Below are 14,766 nucleotides of genomic sequence, written 5' to 3'. Positions count from 1 at the left end.
ATAGATCTATGGAAGTGAAGCAAGGCAAAATCTAGATGAATAATTAATCTTGTACTTCAATCTTGCAGCCAAGGCCAGGGTATAGTTATTGTTCTCATCTTTCTTATGAATTATAAACAAGCTGTAAAGAGCATGGCATAGACTGAACAACAATACCATGGACCTATTTATGTCAACACAACCACCTTGATCTTTGTAACAAATTTCTGCTAAACAGGATAATAATATTGGCTGCCCTAGCTATGAGCACTGAAAGTTGCCTAAGCAATCTGCCAAATATCATCCCATTTCTTTCTTGATATTCATCAGGGAAACTATGATCATTTGTTGCCCAAGGTCATGGAGCGCCCTGCTCATTAGAAAGTGAACAATATGTTTGGAAATGGCACAAAAAGAGCAATCATATTTCGGAACATGCTTGTCCGTGGCACGCTCTCGATCAATAAAGGTATAATTACAGCATTCAATGACGAAATGAAACACTGTTACAATTTAATATCGGCAGCAAGGAACCCATGAAAGTCATCAAAAGCAATAGAAGAAGAATAGAATTATTCATCATTTAGTCATCAGATGTTCATAATGCAATCTTTTCTTTCAAAGGAGAGATGAGTATAAGGGCTTTTCATAAAGCTTTCCATTAGTTTGGGTTTTGTTGTCATGGTAATGGCTATCAGGTTTCCCAAAGCAGCTTAAGAAATGAAAATAATTCTTTTTTTTATTCAAGATCCAGACATTACCCTAAGCTCTTTGAGAGAAATTTATTTTATGAAATATTTAAGAACAATATTCCTAATGTTATGGTAATGTTTTGACATGTTCATTATAGAGTATAATCCTATTAAAGATGGTGAAAAAAATTTAGTTCATATGATTTATAGATTGCCTAAATGGTTTTACAATCTGTATTCTGCAAACTGTCAGCAAGTATTATAGTCTGATGTATTTGTAACACGAAAATACAAAAAAAAAATACACTGTAAACTTCTACAAACTTATTTTTAATCTCAATCATTATAACATAATAAAACAAAGTAGACGATTGTCTTTAAAACCAGTAAATGTATTAGTATCATCTTAAGTTTTTATGCATTTATCACATTTGAAAGTCCTTTTGATGGGATGTAAAGAAAAATATGTAAATCACATGCTTACCCTCAGAGCCATGGTTGAAATAAACTTTATCAAACAGGGTTTATGGTTACAGGACTAATTGCAATATTTATATTGGCACACTGAAATAGAGTAAAATGGCTGATTTTTAATCAGGTTTACACGCTTTCTTCCTGCTGGAGAATATATTTTTTTCTAATCCGCATGAGTATAGGGTGAATTAGGTAGCATGATATGAAAATATAACAAACAAAAAGCCATATACATTATCCATGTATCAGCAAGGTTATCATTGAGGCCACTCCCTGGATGCAGCATCCATAAAAGAGATGCCTCTCTACCTCTATCTATATTCCACTTACATTTCAGAGTGACCTTTATTTACCATGGATTTTTAGTACATGTATTGTAATTCCATGAAATTATATTCAGTTTGAGAAAGCATATGCAGATATCTTGTTTGGGGACATGTATATAAAAGATTTTTCTGTATGAACTTGTATTTCTGAGGAGGAAAAGAATGTTTTCCACACTTTCATTGGTTTAGCTGATGTCTCAAAAAGTTTTTCAGTCATTTCTGTTTACTTTTTAGAGTTGAATAGTTTTGAAATATTGCAAAATGTGCAGGCAAGCCACTCAGATATTTCCTTCAACTACACAAAAGATAGCTGTTCATTCAATTGCTTTGGACCTACATGTACATGTATACCTAGAATGGAGAGGGGAGGGGATCTGTTGGCCTTGAGTCCTTTGGGGTCATTGATGTACCCCTGTAACCAGCTTACATCTCTCTTCAAACATGCTGGACAAGACTTGTCTGCTTCTCCATCCTAAAATGTGCTTAAGCTGGTGCAGCGGTATTTTGATTAGTATCACGCATGCCACTATCAAATGTACACCTAGGAGCGTGTCTCTGAATTGATTTAAGTCGGCAGCTGAGGCAACGTCGTTAGTGTGTGCAACCTCGTTTGGATCTCGTCGGCAGATCGGATATATATGTGCATGCGCCGTGCCCCCCAGCAATTGTCGGTTCAATTCGTGTTAACGGGAGTAAAGTAGGTATGTTTGATCTTCTTAAGAGTTTTTACGTTTCCTCTGTATTGTAATAGACACATACCCGGGAGTATGCGAGCAATTTACTCTACGTGAGTCTTCACTGTTTCATCTGTTGGCATTGCTGTCATAGATAGGTGCCGATAAGACCCCCATATATTGGCAGATAATCAATGGTATTGGGATCTCTCCGGTTACTTTCCATTCTAGGGTCGGGTAGGAGAAAGAAACTGGTTTCATATTGGATGAGAGATTAGGAGGCAATGCAACCTGAATATCTAATTTTCTAGTTTTGTTTGAAACTTGAGGATTTCTGGATCAGAGTTAGTTTGGCCTTCTTTCACTTGTATGAGTCACATGATAGGTCATGTAGGTCAGGAATAAAGACTTTTGCATCTGTATCAGGAGATGCAACTTTAAATAGAATGATGAGATGGTGAGATTCTTGGAATAGACCAAGTCTAACATTAATTTGATGATACTCTGATCAGAGAATCAAATGCCTAATATGTAGAGATAATGCAATGATATGCTTCCAGGTATTACATTTTAACAAGTTTACTAATTTTCATTATTAAATTGATTTTGTTCTTCTCATTCTTCAGCCATTTTGATGTATTAAAAGCACCTGTCTAGTAATTATTGAAGATGAGCACATGGTAATCATTCGTTTTTAAAGACTTGGAAAATGATTATAAAAGTTTTATACATCATAAAAAGTCTATTTATACCCCTTTCATAAACCCAATTACTATGAATTAGGCGGCTAATAGCAGCATAATTTGGTCGTAAAATTGGAGGAGGACAAGAGTTATCCGCATTACTGATGCTGCTATTATCCGCATAATAGCGGCATCGGGATAAGATTTTGAGTTTATGAACGCATTTCCAAATAATGCGGATAACTGCCATGGTGCGGTCACAAGGTCACCCTTTTCCAACACAACCGCATCGGAGGGGGCGTGTCCAGTTGTCGTGGCGATTATCCGCCTTTTTCAGGACGGGCGCTTGTAAAAATAATGCGGCTTATTTTCGGAGTTTATGAACGCAATTTTTATTGAATTATCCGCATTACTCTTAGGCGGCTAATTGGAGGATAGGTTTATGAAAAGGGTATTAGTGTTATTTCCATACATTTTAAAATCCTGAATGGATTAATGAAAATTTTATCAACTTGAACTAATCATACACAGTTCGTCCTTCCTATAATGCACACTGGCTAGGCTTGAAGCAAGGGATAAACAGTATTTGAGTGATTGTTAGTGTTGATTTAACAATGATTCCACAGTTTCCATTGACTTGTGTTTGTTGCTTGAATTGTTATTCATGTTTGTGATTCTAGCTCATTAAGGGTGTGCTTCCACTGCATAGACAGAATCAGCTTTTTCAAATGTCGTTTCAGAACACCGATCGCAAATGTGGTTCTGGAGATGCTGTTTATGCTTAATTTTTCAGAGGCGAAATCACGATCTGCAGCTTGCTTCATATCGTAATTTTCATTGAGCAGGAAAGCGAGGTCAAATTGGGCGCGCCCTTTTTCAAAAGTTTTTTTCTGAGTGTTATGGTCGACAATTTTAACTTGGAACTATTTTTTATCTTTAAGTAATTGCATGGAGCTACTTGACAAAGCTATAGAATTTTTTACCATGGTGAGGATAATAGTAAGATAAAATAAAGAATATTAAAGTATACATAAGAAAATAATAAGACATTGATTTGTTTATGCTACTAGGGCTTTTGGCTCAGCGATGTCTCATCATAACTCATATTCCGTTTTTTTTTGTAAATATAAAGTAGAGGAATAGTAATAGTGATAGTACTTAACTTAATAATCATACATGCAATGTACATTGATCATTGATAGAATCAGAGAGAGCTGAGAGGTAATTCCCTGTTAGAACCGTGCTACTGTATTTGCCCGTGGATTTTCATCTCGCCGGAAGCATGTACAAAATGACGTCATTTAAACACGTTTACGATCGCGGTCCTGTTTATACTTCCCCAGAAAGCCTGATTCAGGTCAAGCGAAGTTTAGAAACGCATCGTTTTGTAAGTTTATGATCAGCGTTCTGAAACGACGTTTAAATGAAAGTAAGCATGGATGCAACCGTATTTTGGACTAATCAGTATGAAAACACTGATTCTTGCCTGAAAAGTGGAAGCATAAACATGGCCTTAGTTGCTGTAATGACAGGTTTAGTCTTAGAAAAGATAGAAACAAATAGACAGGTGGCCTGTTGTATAGGGAGTAGCTTGCGTAGGTGGATGTATGTGGGATGCTAGTATCAAACATACCAAACATTCTGAAAACAAATGAACTATGTTCAAATGATTCAGTCACTTGACTTTCACTATCTGAAATAATTTCTTTACATAAGAATATTTGGTACCATTTTCTTTCATTTTTGATGTCTTTGTTTTACATTGTTGATGCAAGTTTGGGAATGTTAATATACAGAGGGGAAGACAGATACTGTTATTTGTCAATGAAGAGAAAAGTATAAAAAAAAGGAAAGTTCAGTATATGTAGAGAGAATGAGAGACATGAATGGAAGGGGGGGGGAGATAGGGGAAGGGATACTAAAGACAGAGGAAGAAGGGAAAAGGAGAGAGGGAAATGGCAAGTCCAAGCTGAAGTAGATCAATAGGTACTGAACGTCTTGCCATCATTTTCTGGTCTTGAGGTTCACACATTGCCCTAAATATTTCATTAAATGAATAACAAAAGTGAGATAGTGACAAAATGAAAGGTTCTTCTCCATTGGGTATTGAAAGGCTTAAAATGGTATGCATCTTCCTGCTCAAGTAGAAATGTTTTTTGTCATCTCTTGTCATTCCAGCATGGACCATGGGCATCAGAACATTCTAAATCTCTATTTCATTTTTCAAATGGCAATTCTGTTTCTTATCACTGGAACATTTTTTTTTACTGAATTAAATTATACATTTCATTGGAAAGATGGAATGCCTGAAGTTCTATACCCTCAAATATCTTGATAATTACATAATTTTCATCTTCTGTAGTTCTAGTTTGTTCTCTCCAGAATTTATGAGGTTTTTAAAAAAATCTTTCCCTCCATGATTTATCCTCGTCTAAGCTCATGGAATAAGGTTCTAGAAAGTACAGGGAGAGGGCAATACTCTCTAGTCTGATATAGGGTCATGATATCGGTGAATAGACCTAAAGTTGAAGTAACAAAGTTCGTAGAGCTCTATTAGATGCTGTCATTTCATCAAACCATCAAAGTAGAACCTCCTCCCTGACAGGCTATTTCCATGGTCATTCAAGTTCTGCTGAACCAGTTGTGATTAAAACGACCTGAACCTTTATTCAGGAAGTCTAATCACGTTCTTCTCAAACCTATGATTGAAAGATTTGAGAAATGAAACAAAATTTGATATTTACATCTCAATAAAGAGCCTGTCATATTCTAACATGATAATTTGTGATTGAAATACCATTGGATAGGCTTGTCGTTCAATCACGTTCTCTTCTAAACAGCACTCCATATCGCAATTGAAAAGTCCGTCACCATATGCCTGTATAAAGTTGTGACCTAAAATGCAACCTTGGAGAGAAGGCGTGGGAAGTTTATCTGGTATACTCATCATCAGATAGGAAAGTACAGAGACAAAGCACAAAATATTACTCCCTCTACTTCTAAAGAACATTTAAAAAATGAAAAAAGTACATCATTCCTTTTTAAATTATTGGGATTTTACCTTTTATTCAATTGTTTATGATATATTGTCTTGATGTCACATGAGTTGTGTTCCAAATTAAGTTACAAGATAGATGATCAGATATTTGAAAGAATAATTATGAGGTTAAATTATACTTGAATGAACAAAGCTTATTATTTCACTTTTTTGTTTTATCATTATCCAACTACAAGAGGTCAGAGTACTTTATTAGCTGTGTGCCTGAACTATTTCAGGAGGTGCGGCATATTTCTGAGAGACCATATAAAAACATCTCCCATTCTGCAAATTACTATCAGTTTTCACTTGTACTTTCAGTTTTTTTTTTTTTTACTAATTCACTCCAATTGTTTCCTCTAAAGATTGGTATCATCTGTACAGCTCATAGTAAACAATAAAACTCTCCGATCCAAGATTATTATTAAAGCACATTTGGTTTCCAGTGACAATCACCATTGTATCCTTCCTAATCCTGTTGATATTTCCGTTGAGAAACTTCTTTCTTCAACTTTATTTTGTACAGAAAAAATTTAAACTATATCAGTTGACATTTAAAGGGGAAGTGTAACAAAGGTCGTGATGAATCTTGTTTTCACTATGGTCTGAAATTTTTCTTGCAGTATATGACACTTTTTGTAATTACTTGTAACAATCTCTGATATTGACTGCTGTTGGAAAAATGTTATTTTGAATTTGCAGTTATTTCATGTCCTCTTTGAACACAAATTTAGTGATTGGATACAAGGAGTTACATATAAGGACAATATCCTATTTTTTAAACCCATCCCTTGAACAATAGTTTGATATTTAAAAAAATTAGGGACAGTGATTAAAAAAAAATGCCTTTTCAATTTCAGAAAATCTTAAATTCCATTTCAGCATGTCAGAAAACAGAAATTCTGTTTCCACTTAGACTTTTTGTACATGAAAAAGTGACAATTCCGTTTACACAGAAAATCAATGCGCACTGATGTCACGATACACTGTACCAGCAACGCATTCGAATCCGTTCTAATCAGATCTACATGTATACGGGTACACAAAATATTTTGACAAACACATTTAACATGAATACATCCTCACCTTTCATATTATTAGCATTATTTTACCATTAATTGAAATTTGATCAGTAATTTTTGGGGTTTTTGGACATCGTTTCTAACAGTCCACGATTTTTGCCTATCCGCCATTTGGGATTTCAAGAGTATTGCGTTATCGTGCTGTTACATCTTCAAAAGTAGAGGGCAGCAACACACGGCCGTGTTTTTAAAATCAAACGATGTGTGCATGTAAATGTTTTTGATACGGCCGACCCCGCTGGCTGAGGGCCAGGGCAAGGGGTACTATAAAGTGTGTTGGAGTCGAGTGTAGTCACAATGTGTGGATTGTCATAATTGTAGCGAAGTGAGATCATGTTTTGGGGGTATGGTGGCCAATTTATATTCTTATTTTGTTGAGATTTTGGAATAATTTTTATTGCTGTTCTGTGTATTTTGAGGAAAAATGATTTCTGTGATTTTCTGTTTGAAATGCCCCTTTCTGTTTCGAAAGGCTGTTTCCCTGAATTCTTTCCTTTTTCACTGTCCCTAAAAATATGCAGATATTTTCTTCTTATCAGGCACCTGATCAAATTTAATGTTCCTGTAATATTGTAAACTACATCCATCAATACATGTTTTTATTTCACATTACCACATGTAACAGCTTTAGGGCAATTTCGAACAGAAACAGATGCTCTTAATGGATTTGCCAAAACTTAAAATAGGATTTTTATCTTATAGAAGATAAAATGAAATTTATTTTTTGCCATTTAAGAGGAGGAATGAACTCTTTGCCTCCTGTCATCTCATATATGAATGTCTTAACACCCTTAATTATTTCTGAGAAGAAAATTGGTTTTGTTGTTGAATGTGGGATAAGGTAAGAGGAAGCCAGTGAAATTAATTTAAGACACGTCCATCTTGATTACGTAGGATTAGCTAATGTATGAACCATTGGAGGGATGTGTTGCATTATGAACTAACAGGATATTGTCTGTGTAAGATGGGCTATTTTCTTGGTGTATAACCCCATTAGATGATGAGTACGCATGTCACTCATATTGTCAGCAATATGGTGTTAAAATTTGCAAACTTCTTACTGCATTGCACAAGACTAATCATAGTCAATGCCATTGGTATTTTGAATGTGTTTTCTTTTGTTTGTTTTGTTTTCTTACTTAATGGTCATGGTATCAAAATGCCTTGCCTCTGAACCTAATTATTGTTTGTTTTGAAATGGTGAATTTACCATGCTCATGAAATATCACACTCATGAACTTAATATTCACTAACTGAAATAATAGAGAAGTAAAAAAGAATAACGTTTTTCTACCATATTCATGAACTTGACTGTATTATTTTGGCAGTTTGTTGGCTTGTTACATTAGATATACTCAAGACTTTATAGGGAACTGAAAATACATGGAACTCAAAACAGACATGTACATTCCTTCATTCTGCTGAAATGCAAAAAAAAAAAGAAGAAAACTCATCCTTACCTCATCATCTTGAGTTGTGAATGAGTTGTTCACACTTTCCTATCCATGTATTTTCCATGTTACTCTTGATATATCGTATCTATAAAAACTGAAGTACTAGATTCAATAATCAAAACAGAAGATCCTTTAGCTAAAGATCTGATTCATCTTGCCAACCTTCTCCTAAGCCATGTAAATCTTTAGAAATATCACAAAACATCCATTCAATGATGTTTGGTTATAAGAAAAAATGACAAATACAAGATACATGATAACTTGAGTTGAGAAAATTTCTTGTCAGAAACACCAGAGAAATCGCCATTTATCTGCATTGAATGAACAGGTAAATCTTATTACAAATGCATTCTTTGAGGAGTCAAATTCCTGCAATCTATCAGGATTCTTTTTGTAAGATTATATGTCCCAGAGTGGCGTTTGTGAGATAAAGCGTTGAGTGTGTATGAACACGTCAAGAGATGGATACTTTTCGTTGAAGATGGAGAACGAGAAGCACTTAGATGTAGAAAGCCATGAATCAAAGTGGTTCCATTGTAAGGGGGTGATCGTTGAAAACACACTCTCTATTTCTGATGGATCGATTTGATCTTGACATTCAGTAGTCAATCACAGGTAGACACTATCCTTTTATTTTCTTGTCTTCTTTTGTGTGAAGGATTGATTTGTGATGGATCTTATTGGGGAAGAGTGAGAAAGAAAAGAGGAAAAGTAAGAGGAGATGTAGAGTGGCAAAAAGGAGACAGACAGAGAGCAAGCAAGAGAGGGAAGGAAGACTGTAGAATAGAGGATGGAGGTTATGGTATCTAAAATACTTTTTTTTCTATTATTATATCCTTTATTATGGATACCTGTATAAACATGAACCCTTACTTAGATTTGATGATTATATTTTGCCAAATGTTATCAGAGATAATGGGTTACTTCCTATGAACATTCTCTCTCATTTTGAGGGGGCATAGGTGGGTGGACTCTCAACAAACTCATCAATTTGTAAAGATTTTTTTTTCTTAAATACCCACAATTTGGATATTCCGGCTGTAATAACAGGAAATTCATAGAGTTTATGTGATGCATCAAATTTTTAAAGACATTATCTGTTGTTCAAACTATGCTTTTGTACTCTTTATAGAATCAGCCAGAGGGTTTATGGCATTTTGGCTGCTCTATCCAATTCTCTCAAGAGATTTCAAACCCATATGAAACATCAAGAATGCATCATCTTACTTGATAAGATGCGACCTTTATCCTAGCCTGATATCTTCCTTGAATTATTTAGTCCAGTAGACATCTTTTGAGCAGACATGTCCATAATGAATTACCTGTCAGTAGCCACAGAGGATATCAGCTTATGTATTCATTATTGCATTGCATCTCCACCTTCCACATACCAACTTGAGGAATTAGGTGTAAACCATGTAAGAAAATTTCACAAGGACTTCCTATCGATATAATTTCTGCATGTATTTCTACCACAACATATACAAAGTTACTACAACCAAACAATAACTGACCAAGCATTTATTTCTTGTCTGCATTAAAAAAAGAGAAGAATTTAATATCTTTGGTATTGCAGGCAAATATCATTGTGTAATATCAAGCCTCTTTTCTTTTGCAATGAGTTTTGTGATGTTGCTGTATACTGTTTTCATTTCTGCAATTCTTCACTTGGTATTGGTCCATATATTAAACCTGGATTGGGTCCAAGACTGACTATCACCATGAACCATGCTATCACAAACATGTTTTTACTTGAGTTTTCTATTTAATGTGTGATTTCAACTGAAGCAGGCATCACAGAATACAGCAAGAAATAAGATGAAAACAGACAGAGGAATGAGAGGAATGAGAGGATGGTGGTTGTGGAGTTATCACTGGTGCGTTTTAAGATGGTAGTGTGATTTACGATGAGGAACGTGATAAAGCACAGATTAACAGTCACACCAGTAATCGAGTTAGCAAATAATAGGAAGAACACACACATTTTCATCTTGTGTTGGGCTGAGAGAGTAGATGGAGGAGAGAAGGGATGGTGAGGAGAAGAAGGAGAAAATGAAAGCAAGAGGGGAATCTAAAAGGGAAGAAGACAGGGAGTGAGAAAGAAGAGTTGGAAGAAAGGGAGAAGGGGGAAGGGGATGATTTTTGTTTGGAAAGTTGCTCTCATTACAAGTACTGGGCTCTGTCCTCTGTTCAAACTGAGAGGGACTTAGCTGGTAATAATAGATTGGAATGTAACAACTCTAGAATGTGTTGTGGGTGAAAAGTTTGTACCTAAGTATGATGGATAAATGTAAACAATGATAATGACTGCCTTGGCATGAGGACACTCTAAGGACAAAGGTCATCAAGGTGATGTGGTTCTATTTATGATGTCTGGGTTAGATCTAGTCTCATTCAACAAAACCCTCTTTATGTTATGTAGTCCTAGAAAAAGTCTGAACATAGGACTTGCTTTATTTGTTTTTATTGAGAGTGGAACTGAGATAGGATTTTTTTTTAATCAAGACATGACAGATAATCATGGCTTTGCTGCTTTTTCGAACTTTTATGACAGGACTTTTGTGAGGGCTGTGTGTACAAACAAGTCATCTATGGTAGTCTCTCTTTGTGGAAGTAAAAATAGTTTCTTGTTCTTGAAGGCAAGTTGGTCTGTTATTGTAGGCCGACCCATCTCCTATCAACTGCTTCAATTCATTGTATTGGATAGTGCATTATCCAAATAACCACTGGTAGCATTGGAATGTGAGTTCACCATAGACACACTTGACTTCCTGACTTCATATTGCTCTCATCTTTTGATTGAAGGTTTCCTTTGTAAGAATCATTTGTTTGTTCAAGAGCAATTTGCAACCAGTGAATAGAGACACTTGACAATATTTTCTAAATGGCTTGTTCTCTATCATTACAGATACCTTGTAGCATTGTCCAGACTGGGTTGGATACCTTATAGCTGATTGGATTCATACTAGGAGAATCAGGTATGTTTTTTTAATAATTTTAATTAAACTAGTAGGATTTTTAAGTTGAAATGGTTTATACGTTTGTTACTAAATGCTCTTTGAGTTACATGTGGTAACAAATGTAACCAGATGGTGTGATGAATATAGACCTATACAATTAAAAGTAACTTTTTTGGCAGTTTGCTGAAGACTTACAATAATGCTTGATATGTATTAAAATGAAGATTGGTTGTACAGGCCTGTTTTTAGAGTAAGCTGAAGGGTTTACATATATACTTTTCATACTGTACTTTTTTCCCTTAACCCCGGGAAATTGGTGGGGCTAAGGGAGGGGGGGGGGGGAGGTCTTAGCCCCACCAATATCCCGGAGTTAAGCCTAGCCCACCTCGTTTTCACTCTACGTTTTAGCAAAGAGGGCTAGCACAGTAAATAGTATGGTACTATCTGCAAAAAAAGCAGGGTTAGCCGGCTTATTGTGGTGCTAGCACCAATATTGCGGTGCTAAGAGATGCAGTGTGAAACTAAACTGGGCTAAGGAAAAGTGGGGCTAAGCAATAGCCAATCACAGAAGTCGATATTGCATGTTAATCACGCTCTGTATTGTAAAATCATCAATATTCATGAGCTGTGGGATAGTCCGGGGTTAAGGCGTTAACCCCGGCTAAGCAGATAGTATGGGGTTAAGAAAGACAGTGTGAATAAAAAAAAAAGATAGTATGGGGTTAAGGATAGTGTGGGGTTAAGGAAATGCAATGTGAAAAGCATATAAGTATGACCCAATATTTGAGACATCCTGTTGCAGTTTAATGTTTGACAGTGTTAAAATGTTCAACGGATCAGACACAGCTTTACTTGACTGGTATTTTTTAGCTTATAAAATGTGCAACATCATGTATTGATTTTTTTAAACCAACTGGTTTTCATTTGTCACTCTCAAACTGTAGGTATCCCCTGCTCCTAATAAAGTATTCTGAGTCTAGCCTTCTGTACTTTTCAGGCTTGACCTTATTAGGTATTTAGAAGAGTATTTTATATAGCCTCTGATGATGGATATGGCAGAATACTTCCACCTGTTTCAAAGTTCTCACCCCACTACCTAATTACATATCTCCTGAAAAAAAGTGATAGATCTTGATGAAATGATTTTGCTTTGCTTTATTAAATATTTCGCTGGTTTCCTTGTATGTTCAGTATGTTTTTTCTGTTTTTATGTATATAAAGGATGAAAAAACTGCAATGGGTGTAGTAGGTTTGATTTTTAATTTGAAATAAAGCTTCCTTTTAAGTGATTGACATGAGACATGTCTGAAAAATTGTAATCTTATGCTAGACCTTTATGGATGGTGCAAAATGTGTTTTATTTGTGCTGGAGTTGTTCATCACCATACACAAGCTCTTAATACCCCAATGAAGCAACTCTATTTCAAGTTTAGGTGCACCCCTTTTCAATTTTTTTTTGTCTTATTACTCTCTCGATCAACTGAGAAACCCATTTATTACAATGTCATTTAAATGCATTTATGCTTCCCCAGATATGGTCTTTTGAGGGGAGAAAAGGGAATTTTTAAAGCGCTTTTTGTGAGATTTTGATTGCTGTCTGTAATCAGCGTTTAAATGAAATAGATAAGGGATGCAACCATGTTGTGAATTAACTGCACATCAAAAGCCTGATTTTGGCCTGAAATTAAAAGTATAAACCTATCTTCCTTAACCCTGTTTAGATCTGCCAAAAATCTATAGCGCCTCTGGAGGTATACCGCATCACGTTAGATCTAAACAGTCTCGGCACAGAGGACAAAGCACAAGTCTGAGGTATGTTGAATTAAGACATAATTATAAACAGAGAAATACATAAGAAAATTGATTGAAGAAAACATGAAAGAAGGAGTAAAACATAGAAATACATGAGAAATTATAGAAAAGAAAACGGAAGAAGGAGAAAATAAAGAAATACACAAGATTTAATAGAAAAAGAAAGATGAATAAAAACATAGAATACACAATAATTGACAAAAAAAAAGAATTGACAAGAATTAAGGAAAAACGATGAAAGAAGAGTTAAAACATAGGAATACATAGAACTGACAGAAGAAAAGATAAAAAAAAATATAAAACAAAAACACAGATTTGAAAGGAAAGAGAATGAAAGAAGAATTAAAACACAAAAATACATGTGAATTGATAGAAGAAAGTATGAAAGAAAACTTAAAACATTGAAATACATAATTGATTGAAGAAAAGAGAAGAATTAAAAATACAAATACCTAAGACTTGATAGAAAAAAGAGTGAAAGAAGAATTAAAACATAAAAAGATCATAAAGAAGAAAATGGAAGGAGAAAACAAAATATAAATGAGAATTGACAGAAGATGGAAACATTTCATTTCATTCATTTCATTCGTTTATTTCCATTTTCAACAATTACAGTTTCTTCTGTACATGTTGACATATATAAATAACAAAACATATTTTAATTATTCCTGTACAGAAAATTATATTCAAGATTATTACAAATCAGGTTGAAAATGGAGGAGGCTGCTAAAAAGCGGAGCTTGTAGAGTGCAGCCTCCTAATAAATATTCTTGCAGTTGTTTAGCATATAAAAAAAATAAGGTACCAACTTGAGCATGACCAGTTGAATTAAAAAGAAAAATTGGAAATAAAAATAGAAAAGAAAATAAGAAAAAGAGAGATTAAAGGTCTCCAGAATCCAGCCCCAGCACTCACAGACGGACCTCGCCGATCAACAGGAAAACGAAAGAGATGTATAAGTGTACGTGACATGATAAACATGTTTGATTAAAAAAATACAAGAGCTTGAGTGATGAAGAGTTAAATTCAATGGTTATCTTGAAGAAATTTTTTTTGAACTTATATTTGAAAGAATTAAGGCTTGGAGATTCTTTGATGTTACTATTGATAGTTCCCCAGAGTCTAGGGCCTTCAAAAGTAAAAATTGATTTTGCAAGGATGGTCCGGGGTAGTGGTAAATGAAATTCATCGGATTGACGTGTGGGATTTTTTTATTTGTGAAGGGTTTTGTTTTTGTTAAATGAAAAATTAAATATGGGTGGTAACATATTATTGTTTAACTGATACATGAATTGACCTAAATTATATTGGTACAGTGTTTTTGTCTCACCTGCGAAGCAAAGTGAGACTATAGGCGCCGCTTTTCCGACGGCGGCGGCGGCGTAAACATCAAATCTTAACCTGAGGTAGAAAGTATATGGACCTAGTTAATGAAACTTGGCCATAAGGTTAATCAAGTATTACTGAACATCCTATTAGAGTTTCATGTCACATGACCAAGGTCAAAGGTCATTTAGGGTCAATGAACTTAGACCATGTTGGAGGATTCAACATCGAAATCTTAACCTGAGGTTAAGTTTTTGAAATGTCATC

The 14,766-nt window shown here is 34.9% G+C and overlaps 1 long non-coding RNA gene across 5 annotated transcripts in view; it reads left to right on the top strand.

Annotated features, from left to right (window-relative positions):
- Positions 1-13,310, top strand: part of LOC121410474 — a 58,784-nt gene extending 45,474 nt beyond the window's left edge. The window contains exons 4-6 of one of the 5 annotated variants that reach the window (XR_005969340.1): positions 5-79; positions 11,310-11,379; positions 13,083-13,310. This is a non-coding gene — a long non-coding RNA (uncharacterized LOC121410474). Of the gene's footprint in view, positions 1-4; positions 80-1,951; positions 2,173-10,702; positions 11,144-11,309; positions 11,380-13,082 lie in introns of those variants that run through there. The other 4 variants (XR_005969341.1, XR_005969343.1, XR_005969339.1 and 1 more) reach the window with 4 other exon arrangements.
- The last annotated feature ends 1,456 nt before the right edge of the window (positions 13,311-14,766 follow it).

This window comes from Lytechinus variegatus, chromosome 3 (assembly GCF_018143015.1).
Source record: "Lytechinus variegatus isolate NC3 chromosome 3, Lvar_3.0, whole genome shotgun sequence".
NCBI lineage: Eukaryota > Metazoa > Echinodermata > Echinoidea > Temnopleuroida > Toxopneustidae > Lytechinus > Lytechinus variegatus.
This window is presented reverse-complemented; position numbering and strand designations above follow the sequence as displayed.